At 43.5% G+C, this 12,699-nt stretch overlaps 1 long non-coding RNA gene across 1 annotated transcript; it reads right to left on the bottom strand.

Moving 5' to 3' along the window:
• Window positions 1-1,597: 1,597 nt before the first annotated feature.
• On the bottom strand, window positions 1,598-6,929 carry LOC120232536. Its single transcript, XR_005528590.1, has 3 exons — window positions 6,610-6,929; window positions 5,913-6,002; window positions 1,598-1,772 (listed from the first exon to the last, which is right to left on the bottom strand). It is a non-coding gene; the product is annotated as an uncharacterized LOC120232536 (long non-coding RNA).
• Window positions 6,930-12,699: the final 5,770 nt, after the last annotated feature.

The raw sequence follows: 12,699 nt of genomic DNA, 5'->3' as shown, positions 1-12,699 counted from the left end.
GAAAAAAAAACTTGAGTGCCTCAGTCGGTTGAGCATCTGACCTCAGCTCAGGTCATGGTCTCGCTGTTCCTGAGTTCGAGCCCCATGTTGGGCTCTGTGCTGACAGCTCGGAGCCTGGAGCCTGTTTCAGATTCTGTCTCCCTCTCTCTGCCCCTTCCCTACTTGTGCTCTCTCTCTCTCAATAAACATTGAAAACAAAATTTAAAGTTTCATGCAATGAAATTTATGAGGAAAGATTACTAAAACTTGGCTTTCCCAGCCTTAAAAGGGATGATGATATGAGAACTACACATAACATTCCTCAAGAGGAAGTTTAGAGGTTCTAGAAACAAATTCTGGGTAACAAATAATCCCCAGAATGAATGGGAGTCAGAAGCCTGGCATTCAAGTCCCAGATGTGCCCTAATTCACTGTATGATTTAATCAGGATTTGATCCCTCTGGGCCTTGGTTCTCCCATGTGTAAAATGGGAGTGTGGAGCTAACCCCTGAAATCATTACATAATCTAATATACTATGTAGTCTCTAAGTATTTAAAGATCTAACACAAAGCAGCTGAATTGCTTTTCTCTCCTCTGGCTGTTCAGAGCTCTTTCCACAGGACATTAACTCTGATGCACCCAAACCTGCAGATGACTTGGTCTTCTTCACTGCGAAGGGAAATGATGTCAGCTGGACATTCTTCAAATGTGTTTCCTTCAATTCACAAATCGTCTGTGCCTCAGAAGAAAAAAGTTCCTCTTTCTTTCCATCCTAGGCCTTATTCCATCAACTCTCATCCCCTTTATAGAAGTTAGAATTGAGACCTCTTGCTTCAAAAGGGTGAGTGAATGAACGGTGTTGTGCTGGGGGACATTATCATCTCTGTTTCTCAGATGGCAAAACTGAGCCTCCAAGAGAATAAACTGACTGCTCAAATTTACACCAGTGAAAAAGGAGGGCGTGAGGCTATGAGATGGGTGTGCCTGACTCCACAGTCTGCCTTGGATGGGATGCACTCACAAATGGAGGGCTCAGTCTTTATCTCTCTGCCGTTTTGCTCAACAGCATTATCATCTGTGTGCTGCTTTGATTGTTTATAGTGACCTGACTGGATGGGCTCGTTGGCAGAGTGTCCATTTGACAGTCTGTTTACCTGCTTATGATTGTAATTTTATATACGCTTGGCTGATTTGGGGGCTTTTTCCAATCATTGACTTGTACCTTTGCAATCCGCATGCCAGCCATGCAAAAGAGCTCAACCTTTTATATATGGTTTGAAAACACGGTTTTCATAGTTTGAAACAGTATGTTCAAGGGCACATCTGTACTAAAACTATAAGGAAAAGAGAGGATGTGTGTGGAAGTTAGAGATAGCCACAAAAAACACTGTATAAGGAATCACCTGAAATTCAGTGTCTTAAATTTTTTTTAATGTTTTATTTATTTCTGAGAGAGAGAGAGAGAGAGACAGCATGAGCAAGGGAGGGTCAGAGAGAGAGGAAGACACAAAATTGGAAACAGGCTCCAGGCTCTGAGCGAGTTGTCAGCACAGAGCCCGACAGAGGACTCGAACCCACAAACCGCGAGATCATGACCTAAGCCGAAGTCGGACGCTCAACTGAATGAGCCACCCAGGCGTCCCTAAAATTCAGTGTCTTGAAACCACCACTGTTTACTCTCGTGGAACTGGGGGTTGGCTGATGCAGGCTGGGCCCGGCTGGGATAACTCCGCTCTGCTCCACGTGTCTTCCATCCTTCTCCTTGACTGGCAGTCCAGGCATGTTTGTTTGTCTGTTTGTCATGGAAAAGGTGCAAAAAGGCAAGTGGGAATCCAGAAAGACTACTGAGGCTTGGGCTTAGAACTGACATATCATTTCTGCTTCTTTCTCTCAGACAAAGAAGGTTACATGACCAACTAAAGAAAAAAAAGAGGGAACTGTGCACTATCCACAGTGAGAGGGCTCTGCAAAGTTACGTAGAAAAAGGTGTGGCTACAGTGAGGGGTGACAAATTGGGACTGGCCATATAATCTACCACAATAGCAAAACACGAAAGTCAGGGTAGTGTTTGCCTCTGGGGTGGGGGTGGAAGGGAAGGTTTGTGATCATGATGCGATGCACCTCATTTGTTGATGTTGCGGTTCTCAAGCAGAGTTGTAAATTTATGGCTGTTTTTCATCTTTCTCTTTATAGATTGTATATTCTAGTAGTGAAATATTATCTAGTAATTTTTTATGTTACTGGAATCAGATGAATAAATAATAAAAGTTACAGCATTTGGGAAACTCAGATTCTATACTCTTTAAGCTTCGCTTTTAAAAAAAATTTTTTTTTTTTTAATTTACATCCAAGTTAGTTAGTCTATAGTGCAATAATGATTCAGGAATAGATTCCTTAATGCCCCTTACCCATGTAGTCCATCTTCCCTCCCACAACCCCTACAGTAACCTCAGCTTCATTTTTTTTTAACTTTTTAAGTGTTTATTTCTGAGAGACCGAGCACAAGCAAAGGAGGGGCAGGGAGAGAGGGAGACACAGAATCCAAAGCAGGTTCCAGGCTCTGAGCTGTCAGCACAGAGCCTAATGTGGGGCTTCAACTCATGAACTGTGAGATCATGACCTCAGCTGAAGCTGGACGCTCAACCGACTAGGCCATCCAGGCACCCCCTCAGCTTCATTTTTTAAATTTGTGCTTCTCTTGGGGCACCTGACTGTCTCAGTCAATAGAGTATGTGACCCTTGATCTCAGGATTCTGAGTTTGAGCCCTGTTTAAGTGATATAGAGATCACTTAAAAATGAAAATCTTTGAAAAAAGTTTGTGCTTCTCTTTACTAATTTCTGGTTTTTCTAATTTTGCTTACTTTCACTTGTCAATATAAATAATGGTTTGGTTATCTGACATCTGGACACTAATATCATCTACATCCACGTTTATTTTTTTTATTGTTTTATTTATTTCTGAGAGAGAGAGAGACAGACAGCGTGAGCAGGGGAGAGTCAGAGAGAAAGGGAGATACAGAATCTGAAGCAGGCTCCAGGCTTTGAGCTGGCTGTCAGCACAGAGCCTGATGTGGGGCTCGAGCCCACGAACTGTGAGATCATGACCTGAGCCGAAGTCAAGACACTTAACCGACTGAGCCACCCAAGCTCCTCTCTACATACATGTTTATAATCTTAGTATGCTGCTCACACTTTTTAAAAAAATGCAGCCTTTACATTCTAACAGAGTTCATTTTCCTTAGTTCCTTTCAACGTAAACTCATCTAAAACCACAAATTGTTGTCCTGGCAGTTATTAGTCTGGATTGATTAAGTTTGATCTCTGGGTTAATTTCACATGTAATCATATTATAGTTAGTCACACCTAGTGGCTCTATTAATTCAGATGTATTTGCACTTCCTTACCTATTAATTACAACCACCTCTGAAGACTGATTGGGCCTCAGCTACCGAAGAAAAGCAATCCCCATATATCAGGGAACAAATTACAGCCTCCCATACTAGGAGAACTTGGTTGATTTGGAGGCTCTGTAGGAATATTATTGATGACATCTTTATTCTCTTCCTTCCTTGCAGATGAATGGTGTACTGGCTAAGTGAACCAGAAATACCAAGGCCAGATCTAAACAGACTGGCAGAACTTGCTTGGACCATGATATGGAAAAGAAGTAGCAGGAGAGGCACCTATATAAGATCAATGCAAATTTTATTTGTAAGAATTTAAAACTATGTATTTGAGTGAGGCTCACTTCACATAACTTATTCATCTTTCTCTCTGGATTTGAAGAATGTTCACTGAGTGAGTAAATTTGGTCATGGGCTGGATAGAAATTCTGAGGTTGGATCTGCATTTAATAAGCAAACATAGTGCACATACTCAAAGCTTGAACTACCTTCTGCCTAAGTCCTAGCCCAAGCTCTACTGAGGAAAGCACTATTTAGGGAGGATTATTTGAAAGATTTGTGGTTCCATGTATTTCTCCACAAAATCAGTCTTTAATTTCTGCATTTAGGGACCTTTAAAATCCTACATTTATGGCCCTTCAAAGCACTGTTTTCAAAGAAAACTGGAATCATACAATAGAGTGTCTTTCGCTTTTCACTCTGGCCACCAGGAAGCTCAGAGTTAGTTTTGAAGCTCAACAGCAGAAACTATTTAGGATGTTACCATCTGCATACCTGCACTCACATTCTCTTCTCCATCTTGACCATTTATTTTAATGTATACCCTTATCTGATTTTAGTTTTAGCTAATGGTTTTTAGTTTTAGTTTTTGCTAATATCCAATTTGGCCACATGTCTAATATTAGAGAACATAATAGGATAGGAATACATAATAAGCATCAAAAGTAACCTTGAAGATATTAATCACAAAAATTTGTGGGTATGGATGGAGAAAGGTATGGATATGGGAACAGGCTGGGCAGCCAGGAGGCTGACTGTATGCATATGTGTGCCTCAATCTTCAATATAACCCAAAGGCAAAATCATTATCTTCTCTCCAGTAGCAGAGCCCTCTTCCCCAGCCTCCAAAGCCTGAGGCTTCTGATTTTCTCTATCATAATGCTGTTGACCTTTCCCACCATAACTCCGGGAAATTCCTGGGAATAAATTGAAGCCACAGTCAAGGTGCCTTCTGCGATTGTTCTCAAGTCATTTCCACCAAGTCTCATCTCTGACCTATACAAACCCTCTCCACAACCACCAGCTGGAGACAGATCTGGAAAAGTCTTGTCTGAATGGCTGTGGGTGCCTGTGGAAGTTCTGAATGGAGGAAAGAATAAAATGCAGTGGGACAGCTATCCCTAAATGATCTGATACATTTCATCCAATGCACCTTTTATTTAGTGAGACACAGAGCCGGCCACTGTGGGATCCACAGAGGAGACAGCACTGGATCTCCAGAAGTTGTGGGACCAGTAGTATTGTCTACTACATCACAACCTTTAAATATTTTTAGTCCTGGAAATTCTCTGCCCAACAAAATCATGCAGATTTGCGTTAGAGGAAAAGAACAGAGCTGGCTGGAGTGGACTAGGCTTTCAGGACTGCTCAGCCACATGTCCCTTGGCCTCAAACTCTTTCACCTCTGGGGGTGGGGGAGAACCCTGGGGTTCCTTGGAGAACAGCCTGAAAATTATTAACATGGTAGCAACTAGTGGTGAACTGTCTGGGTTGGAATCCCAAGTGGGTTGGTCTTGGGGAAGTTACTTAACTTCTTGGACCCTCTGTTCCTTCATGTGTAAAACAGGGACTGAAATTGTGCCCACTTCATTGGAGTTGTTGTGAAGTTTAAGTGACCTAATGTATATAAAGTATTCAACATGTTAATTTAATAGCGCCACTTAGTCAATAAGTGATGAGTACTGATAAGCTATCGCTATTGGTCCTGCTAAGGACTTACTGCTATTAGTCTTTTGAATGAACTGCAAGTTACTGAATTCAGTAAATGAAGTACATCAGCCTCTGTCAATCCGAGACCTCTCAAGGAGGAAATCATTTTCCCAGTCAGGGAAATGGTTTAAAGCAGCCAAATTATCAACCTGCAAAATCGAGTACCAATGAACCTAAGAGGTTTTTTTAAAAATCATGCTTGGCCCTTTCAAAGAGCAATGAAAACCATTTGACTTTATGAGCCTGTTCCCTTTTCGGAAGAATGAAGGCAGTGAACCTCAGTCCCCCAGTTTGGGGGAGGTTCAAATGAGGTCTTGAATGTGCCAAGCGTCTTTCGAGCTATTTGTCAAAAAGCCCCAAGGAGCCTTGGCACCTAGCAGACATCAGTAAATATTTGTTGCTTCTGAATTCTTCCCATCTGGGAAGCTCTCCAACGTCCTGGAATCCGTAGCTCTCCCACCAAGCAGGTCAGAAAAGCAACTTAAAGGATTCATTTTAATGTCCATTTTCCCACTTTTCCCCTGAAAAAACCACTTACAATGCTGCCAACTTTCTCATTTGGCTTTTTCTGGCCTGGTTGCATCTTATTAAGGGTCACTTCATTCATCAGCATAAGGAAGACTCCATTCTGTCAACAGAAGAAGGGCTGGGTCTCTAGTCACAGGGCAACAGGGAGGCGGGTGAAGAGAAGGATGGGAAACAGCCACAGGACACATTTAATTAATAAAAAGCTGCAGTTGAAAAGGCCCAGAATTTCCAAACAGTCCTTCATTCTTGTATTACCTGCCCTCCCCTCCCCAACCAGCTGATCATTGGCTGGTGAGGAAGCAGGTGTTAGTTCACAAAGCCTGTTCATTTATTCATTCATCCACTCAATTACTCATTCATTCACATCTATTTCTTAAGCGCCTATTATGTACTGGGATCTGATGCTGAGCAAAAAGTGTACACCCACTTCCTGTCCTCAGGCAACTTACAGCTTAGGGGCGGGGCAGGAGCACACACATTAATCAAATGGTCCAAAAGGGTGGTCAGGGCTATGGCGCTATTCAGCGAAGCCTTCTGCTAAATGACACCTGATCTGTGATCTGAAGGAGCCACTGGAGGAAATGGGGGGAGGGGTGGTGATAGGAGGAACTGGGGAGAAGTTTCAAAAGGACATCATATGCAAAGGCCCTACAGAATGAAGGCTGTCTTTTGGAACACAGAGAGGCAAAATTAAGGAGGTTCCTTACTTTTTAATGGGACCCTTAGGTTGGGGACACAGTGGTCCCCAAGTGGAGCCAAGCACTCAGGCAGGAGTCCGTCAACTTCAGTTTCACTTCTGGTCCTGTTGATGGTCAGTTCCTTCTTGGACCTCAGTTTTTCAGCTGTAAAATGGGACTAGGACCATCCTTGTAGCTTTATGATGAGAACGACAAGTAGAACGGTTGTCACCCAGGGGCTGAGCTGATGCGTCAGTGCCAAGCCCCTCTCCCACGGACGCGGGTCAGAGTTGGGCTTAAGAGTTAAGAAACAGGGCTAGCAACCGGCCGCCTCAGCGGGCTCGAGGTCGTCCTCCCCCCCCGCCCCCGCCCGTCCGCAACATATGCGCGAAGGAAAGTGCTACGAAGGCCAAACGGCCGCCCCCCCCCCCCCCCCCCCCCCGCCGGCGCCATCTGCTCCGCCGTGCTCGCCCGCGCCCGCCCGGGCCCCGCAGCACCGCGGCAGCTGCGCGCCCAGCCTCCGCCCGCCCGCTCGGCGCGTCCCCTCCGCGCCGGCCGCGCCCAGGACGGCACCCGCCCCGAGGACAGCGCCATCCCCTGGGCGGCGGCCCCTGGGAGAGGGACCTCCGGAAAAGCGTGGGTATCCCGGAAGAGCATAATGCCTGGCTCCGAAGGCAGAGAAGCCTGGGTTCTAACATCGATTGTAAAACTAACTACATGTGACGGGGCGCCTGGGTGGCTTAGTCGGTTAAGCGGCCGACTTTCGCTTAGGTCAGGATCTCGCGGTTCGTGGGTTCGAGCCCCGCGTCGGGCTCTGTGCTGACTGCCAGCTCAGAGCCTGGAGCCTGTTTCAGAGTCTGTATCTCCTTCTCTCTCTGACCCTCCCCTGCTCACGCTGTCTCTCTCTCTCTTAAAAATAAATAAAAACATTAAAAAAAATTAAAAAAAAAAAACTAACTACATGTGTGCCATTGGGCAAGTCACTTCTGGCCTCTGTTTTATCTTCTGCGAAAGGGGTGTAGTAAGACCTGTCCTCTAGGATTGCTACACGGATTAAATAGGAAGTCTTATGAATAGAGTTTAGCACAATGTCTGGCATGTAAGTGAAACTCCATTGCTATTGACTTTATTCAAAGCCTGCCTTCCTGGGGTTTTATGGTCACTTGCTGGATTTCTGCAGCTCCTTAAAATTTCAGCTTGCTCCCACATCCCTCCTCTCTCACCCTCTTCATCAAGCATGGATGAAGAGGCGGAAAGATGCTGCTGCTTTTTGGACCACTGCCTGCCAGTGAGTGGCCAGGGCACTGGGGGAATCCCTGGTTTCCTCACCCTCTCCTGACCATGAATGAGATGCAATTTGCAAAGATGTTTTGATGATTGCCCAGAAACACCCTTTTGTTTTAAAGCCCACTGCAAGACCAGTCCAAAGAGTGAGTGGTAGGAAGGCAGAGCAATAACAAAAGGTGAAATGAGAGGAGGAAAACAAGAAATGAAACTCAAAGCAAGGAGGGACTGCATTTGTTACACTATAGATGGATCATTCCAAGACTTTATCTAATGCAAAGGTAATCAGAAGGCATGGGTTTTAGTCAAAAATCTGTCACTTACTAGCTATGTTACTTTAGGCAATTGAGTTAACAGGTGTACAACTGAGCACCTACTATGTGCCAAGTACCATTCTAGGATGTGGGATTACAAAAGCAAACAAAACCTAGACCCTAACCTCAGGAGTTTGCAGTTTAATGGGAATCAGAGAAGCATGGGTGCCTTGGTAGAAAGTGCTATGGGGCCCCAAAGGGAAGCTTGTTAGCATTCTAGGGGTTTGGGGCAAGTCATGAGCCTCACTGTCCTCATTTTCCCCATCTGAGGCTGGGGACTAACAATGATAAGTAGCAGCCCATTCTTTCTTCACCCCTTTATCCTCACCCCCAACACACCCCTAAAGCCCAGCACATTCTGCCCTACTTCAGCACCCAAGCAGCTGCCACAATTGTTTAAGATTGATAAGAGGAAAACACTAGAAACACAATATACAGAAAACCATCATAAAACATAAGAGATGTGAATCCTTGTTACAAATACTGATGTCATGGGTTACCTGCTACACTCCAAGGTACTCTGGGTGCTGAACAGTATCGGATGATGATGGGCATGGAAGAAGGTGAAGGGGAGGGGGAGGTGTGATAGTGGAAGAGGAGGCTTTGCCTCTCATGGGAGAATTGAGTTATACAAGGGCCCTCAGTCATCTGATTGCTTTTAACAAATGTGTGCTTTAACAAATATGTACCTGGGGTACCTGGGTGGCTTAGTCGGTTAAGCGTCTGACTTCGGCCCAGGTCCTGATCTCATAGTTTGTGGGTTCGAGCCACGTGTCAGGCTCTGTGCTGACAGCCAGCTCAGAGCCTGGAGCCTGTTTCAGATTCTGTGTCTCCCTCTCTCTCTGACCCTCCCCTGCTCTCTCTCTCTCTCTCTCAGAAATAAATAAAACCAAACATGTACCAGAGAGTGAAGAACAGAGCAAAGCCCTTACTCTCAGGAATTTACCTGTTTCTAGTGGGAGTTCAAAGCAAAATCAAATAATTAAAAAATATGCAGTGGTTGATGGTAAGTGCTCTAAGGAAGATAGAAGCTGAAGGTTAGGAAATAATGGTGAGTGCCCATTTCTGTGGCATCTGAGAATGTTGATCCCAGTACTCAGAGAACTTTTGGTCTGAACCTAACTGTCTTTTTGAAGGGAATCAAATCATGAATATCTAACTCTAGGTAAAATGTTTAATTTACCCCAGCTTTTCTGAAATGATCTTAGATTATATAGGCAAAATGAACATTTAAAAACTACCCTTAATCTCATTCAGACTCAACCAATGCAACTTGTTAATATATGTCCTTCCAGAGTCTTGTCTATACATATACTATATATTTCTCCCCAGTTCCCTTACTTGCAAAATGAGCAAGATTGTTCTTGACTTGAGTCAAGAGGAAAATGGAGATACACGGCAGGTAGAACCCGAAATATTTCATAGCTTAGTAATATAGTTCCCTTTTTTCTGACTCAAGCCTTGCCTCCCTCACTGTACCCTAAGTAACCGCCATCTGTGCTGGTCAGGCTGGAATCACATTTCCACCACCAGGTGATAGATGCCAGTGAGACTCCATTGCAGCTTGCCCAGGCCAACGATGGTTTCAAGAGAATAGCTGGGGATGATGCGGCTAAAGTTAAAATGGCAATCGCTCAGCAGGAGATCTCAAGCATTATAGACTTTAGAGAGACCCTTTTTATCGTATCCTTTTCATGGCTCCTTCTCTCAGGGAACAGACATTCTACCAAGGTGGGCAAGTCAGGATGAATTCTGATGTCAACAGCTACCCTGAAAACATCAGTCCCTCTGATCCCTAAGCCATTTGCTAAGTATGACTCCATCATATCAACAACCACTTATTGAATTCACACTACGCATCAGGTGGGATTCACTCTTCTATGAACTAGAGATACAGTAGCAAAGAATATAAATATAGTGTCTCAGTCAAGGAGCCTGGAAACACCCACTTTCCTAATGAAAGGTTTCCCCTCAAGATCCCCAATGTCTTTTCTGGCAATTCAGCTTCTGTAAGAATACCAGGAAATCCATCGGATGTAACTTCGTATGTCATAATCCCAACTGTGGACCAAAATCTAGTCTTTACTTTCAAAAGTGCCTTGGCTCTCACTATATTTGACTTAAAGCCATTGACTCCAGAGCCATACTGCCTGGGTTCAAGTCCTGACCCTGCTCGCTCTAGTTACTGAGCTTGGACAAGCTACTTAATTGTTCACGCCTGGGTGGTTTCATTTGCAAAATGGAATAATAGTAATAGTCAACATGATCTGGTGCTTACCATATGCCTGGCAGTGCTCCAAGTACTTTAGATATATTAACTCAAGATCATCACAACAATTCTACAAGGTAGGCACTATTATATCCCATTTTACAGATAGGAAACTGAGCCACAGAGATGTCAAGTAATTGCCAACTGTGGAACTATAATTTTATGAGATTGTTTAAGGATTTAAATAAAAGGCATGGAAAGTAGTCAATGAATTCTTTCTCTTATTATTGTTATGGTAATTTTAAGGAAAAAAGTAGGCAAATCTCAACTATGAGGAAAATTGCATAGAAGAATCTAGAAGGAAATATATTAAAACACTCATAGTATTTGCTTCAGGATAGTGAGATGATTATAGGTGATTGTATGTAACATTTTTCATACTTCTTTAGACTTTTATAAAAGCTTTCCAAATACTCTACTGTGAGTTGGTATTTCTTTAATATTCAGAAAAAATAATGCTAAAATTCCTGGGGGAAAATAAATTTGGAGAGCTTCTCCTCTAGGCCCTGGTGACAGCTCTGCATTCCCTTCCTTGAGGGTTCTGAGCCCTCATCTGAGCTGGTGACCCCCACTTTCAGGGGCAGGAGGGGGCCTCAGGCAACATCCGCTTCCCCAGTGAATCACAGATCCCATTACTCACTTAGCTTCATTACATCTTTAATTATGACCTTTTAGTCTGAGTGAAAAAGAAGTATAATTTTACTTTAAGAGATATGCCAGGCCTACGCTCCCCACATTTCCAGGTTTCATGGAAATTGCAGGGATCATAGAAATTTAACCTGATAATTACTTCAATATTTCAAGGCACACAGTTTTACTCTCTCAGAATAATTATGGGTTGTTGTGGGGTTTTTTTCCCTCCCAAATTCTTTTATTTCTCTGTTATTACAGGTTATGCTCATTTCTCTTGTATATGCTTGGAGACACAGAAGAATGCAGGACACCCTTATATACTCTGGTCTGTAGCACCCTATTGTTAAAATTTGTTCTTCTGTTTTCTCCGGTGATTATTTCTCTTAGACTATAAGTTTTATGTGGGCAAGAAAAACACACTCTTGGTCCACTCTGTCCCCAGTGCCTAAAATGGAACTTAGCACATAGTAGACATGCAGAAAGTATTTGTTGAATGAATACCTGAACAAATTTATTTTTAAGTGATTACGTTAGTTGCATCTGTTGTATTCTAAGGAAATCTTGATGTTGTCAACCTTTTGTTAGGTCTCTACAGTGGAAAGGCAGCGTGGCCCCACCATGCTATAGTAAACCTTTGGAGCCAGAAGTGCTTCAGCATTCTAAAGCTTCCAGATTTTATGAAAGCCATTTTATCTAACTCCCAGCAATAACTGAGCCGGTCTCCCATGATCAAATAGCAAGTGCATAGATTTTACTGTGAAAATGTATGAATATACCCAGTAAGTGGGACAAATAAAAACTATACTGTCAGATCAGCTTAGGTGAGTGTTTGGTGCTAAACAATTCAAGTCAGGTCCAGTTCTGCTGTCAAATGAGTTGGAAGAACTTCTGGTTGTTAGCAGTTTGGCAATGCAGGTGAAGAAGGAAGAAGGAGACGATCACAGTGGAAGTTAAGAAGGAAATGATTGAGAAGTACAAACAAGGTAAAATTGCAAGATTTTGTAAAAAGTTTATGTCTGCATCTTGTCTGCAGAGGAGGAGGAGAAAAAGGCAGAGGAACCCCTCACTTCAGATGAGATTAGGGAGCTATGTACAATGTGGGAAGCGCTGCCACAGTTTGTAGAAGAGCACCACCCAAATAAGGCTGTGGCAGTGCCCGTGATGAATCTTTTTAAAGATAATGTCACATTCTTTTTTTTAATTTTTTTAACATTTGTTTATTTTTGAGAGACAGAGAGAGGCAAAGCATGAGCAGGGGAGAGGCAGCAAGAGAGGGAGATAGAGAATCTGAAGCGGGCTCAAGGCTCTGAGCTGTTAGTCAGCACAGAGACTGATGTGGGGCTCGAACTCACAACCACGAGATCATGACCTGAGCTGAAGTTGGACGTTCAACCAACTGAGCCACCCAGGAGCCCCTGCAATGTCACATTTCCACAAAATCTCAAAAGGGGGCAACAGCAAGCATCATTGGATAGGTTCTTTGTTATATTTGCACGAAAAGAAAGGGATTCCGTTGAGCCAGTAGAGAGCAGTGGTTCCGTTAGTGATAGTAAAATCATTCTACACAATAAGTCTCTTGTCTTTACTCTCCCTCACGCCAGCCACAGAGGTTTTCAAAGG

The sequence above is a fragment of the Hyaena hyaena genome, unplaced genomic scaffold (assembly GCF_003009895.1).
Source record: "Hyaena hyaena isolate Hyena2069 unplaced genomic scaffold, ASM300989v1 scaffold_74, whole genome shotgun sequence".
NCBI lineage: Eukaryota > Metazoa > Chordata > Mammalia > Carnivora > Hyaenidae > Hyaena > Hyaena hyaena.
This window is presented reverse-complemented; position numbering and strand designations above follow the sequence as displayed.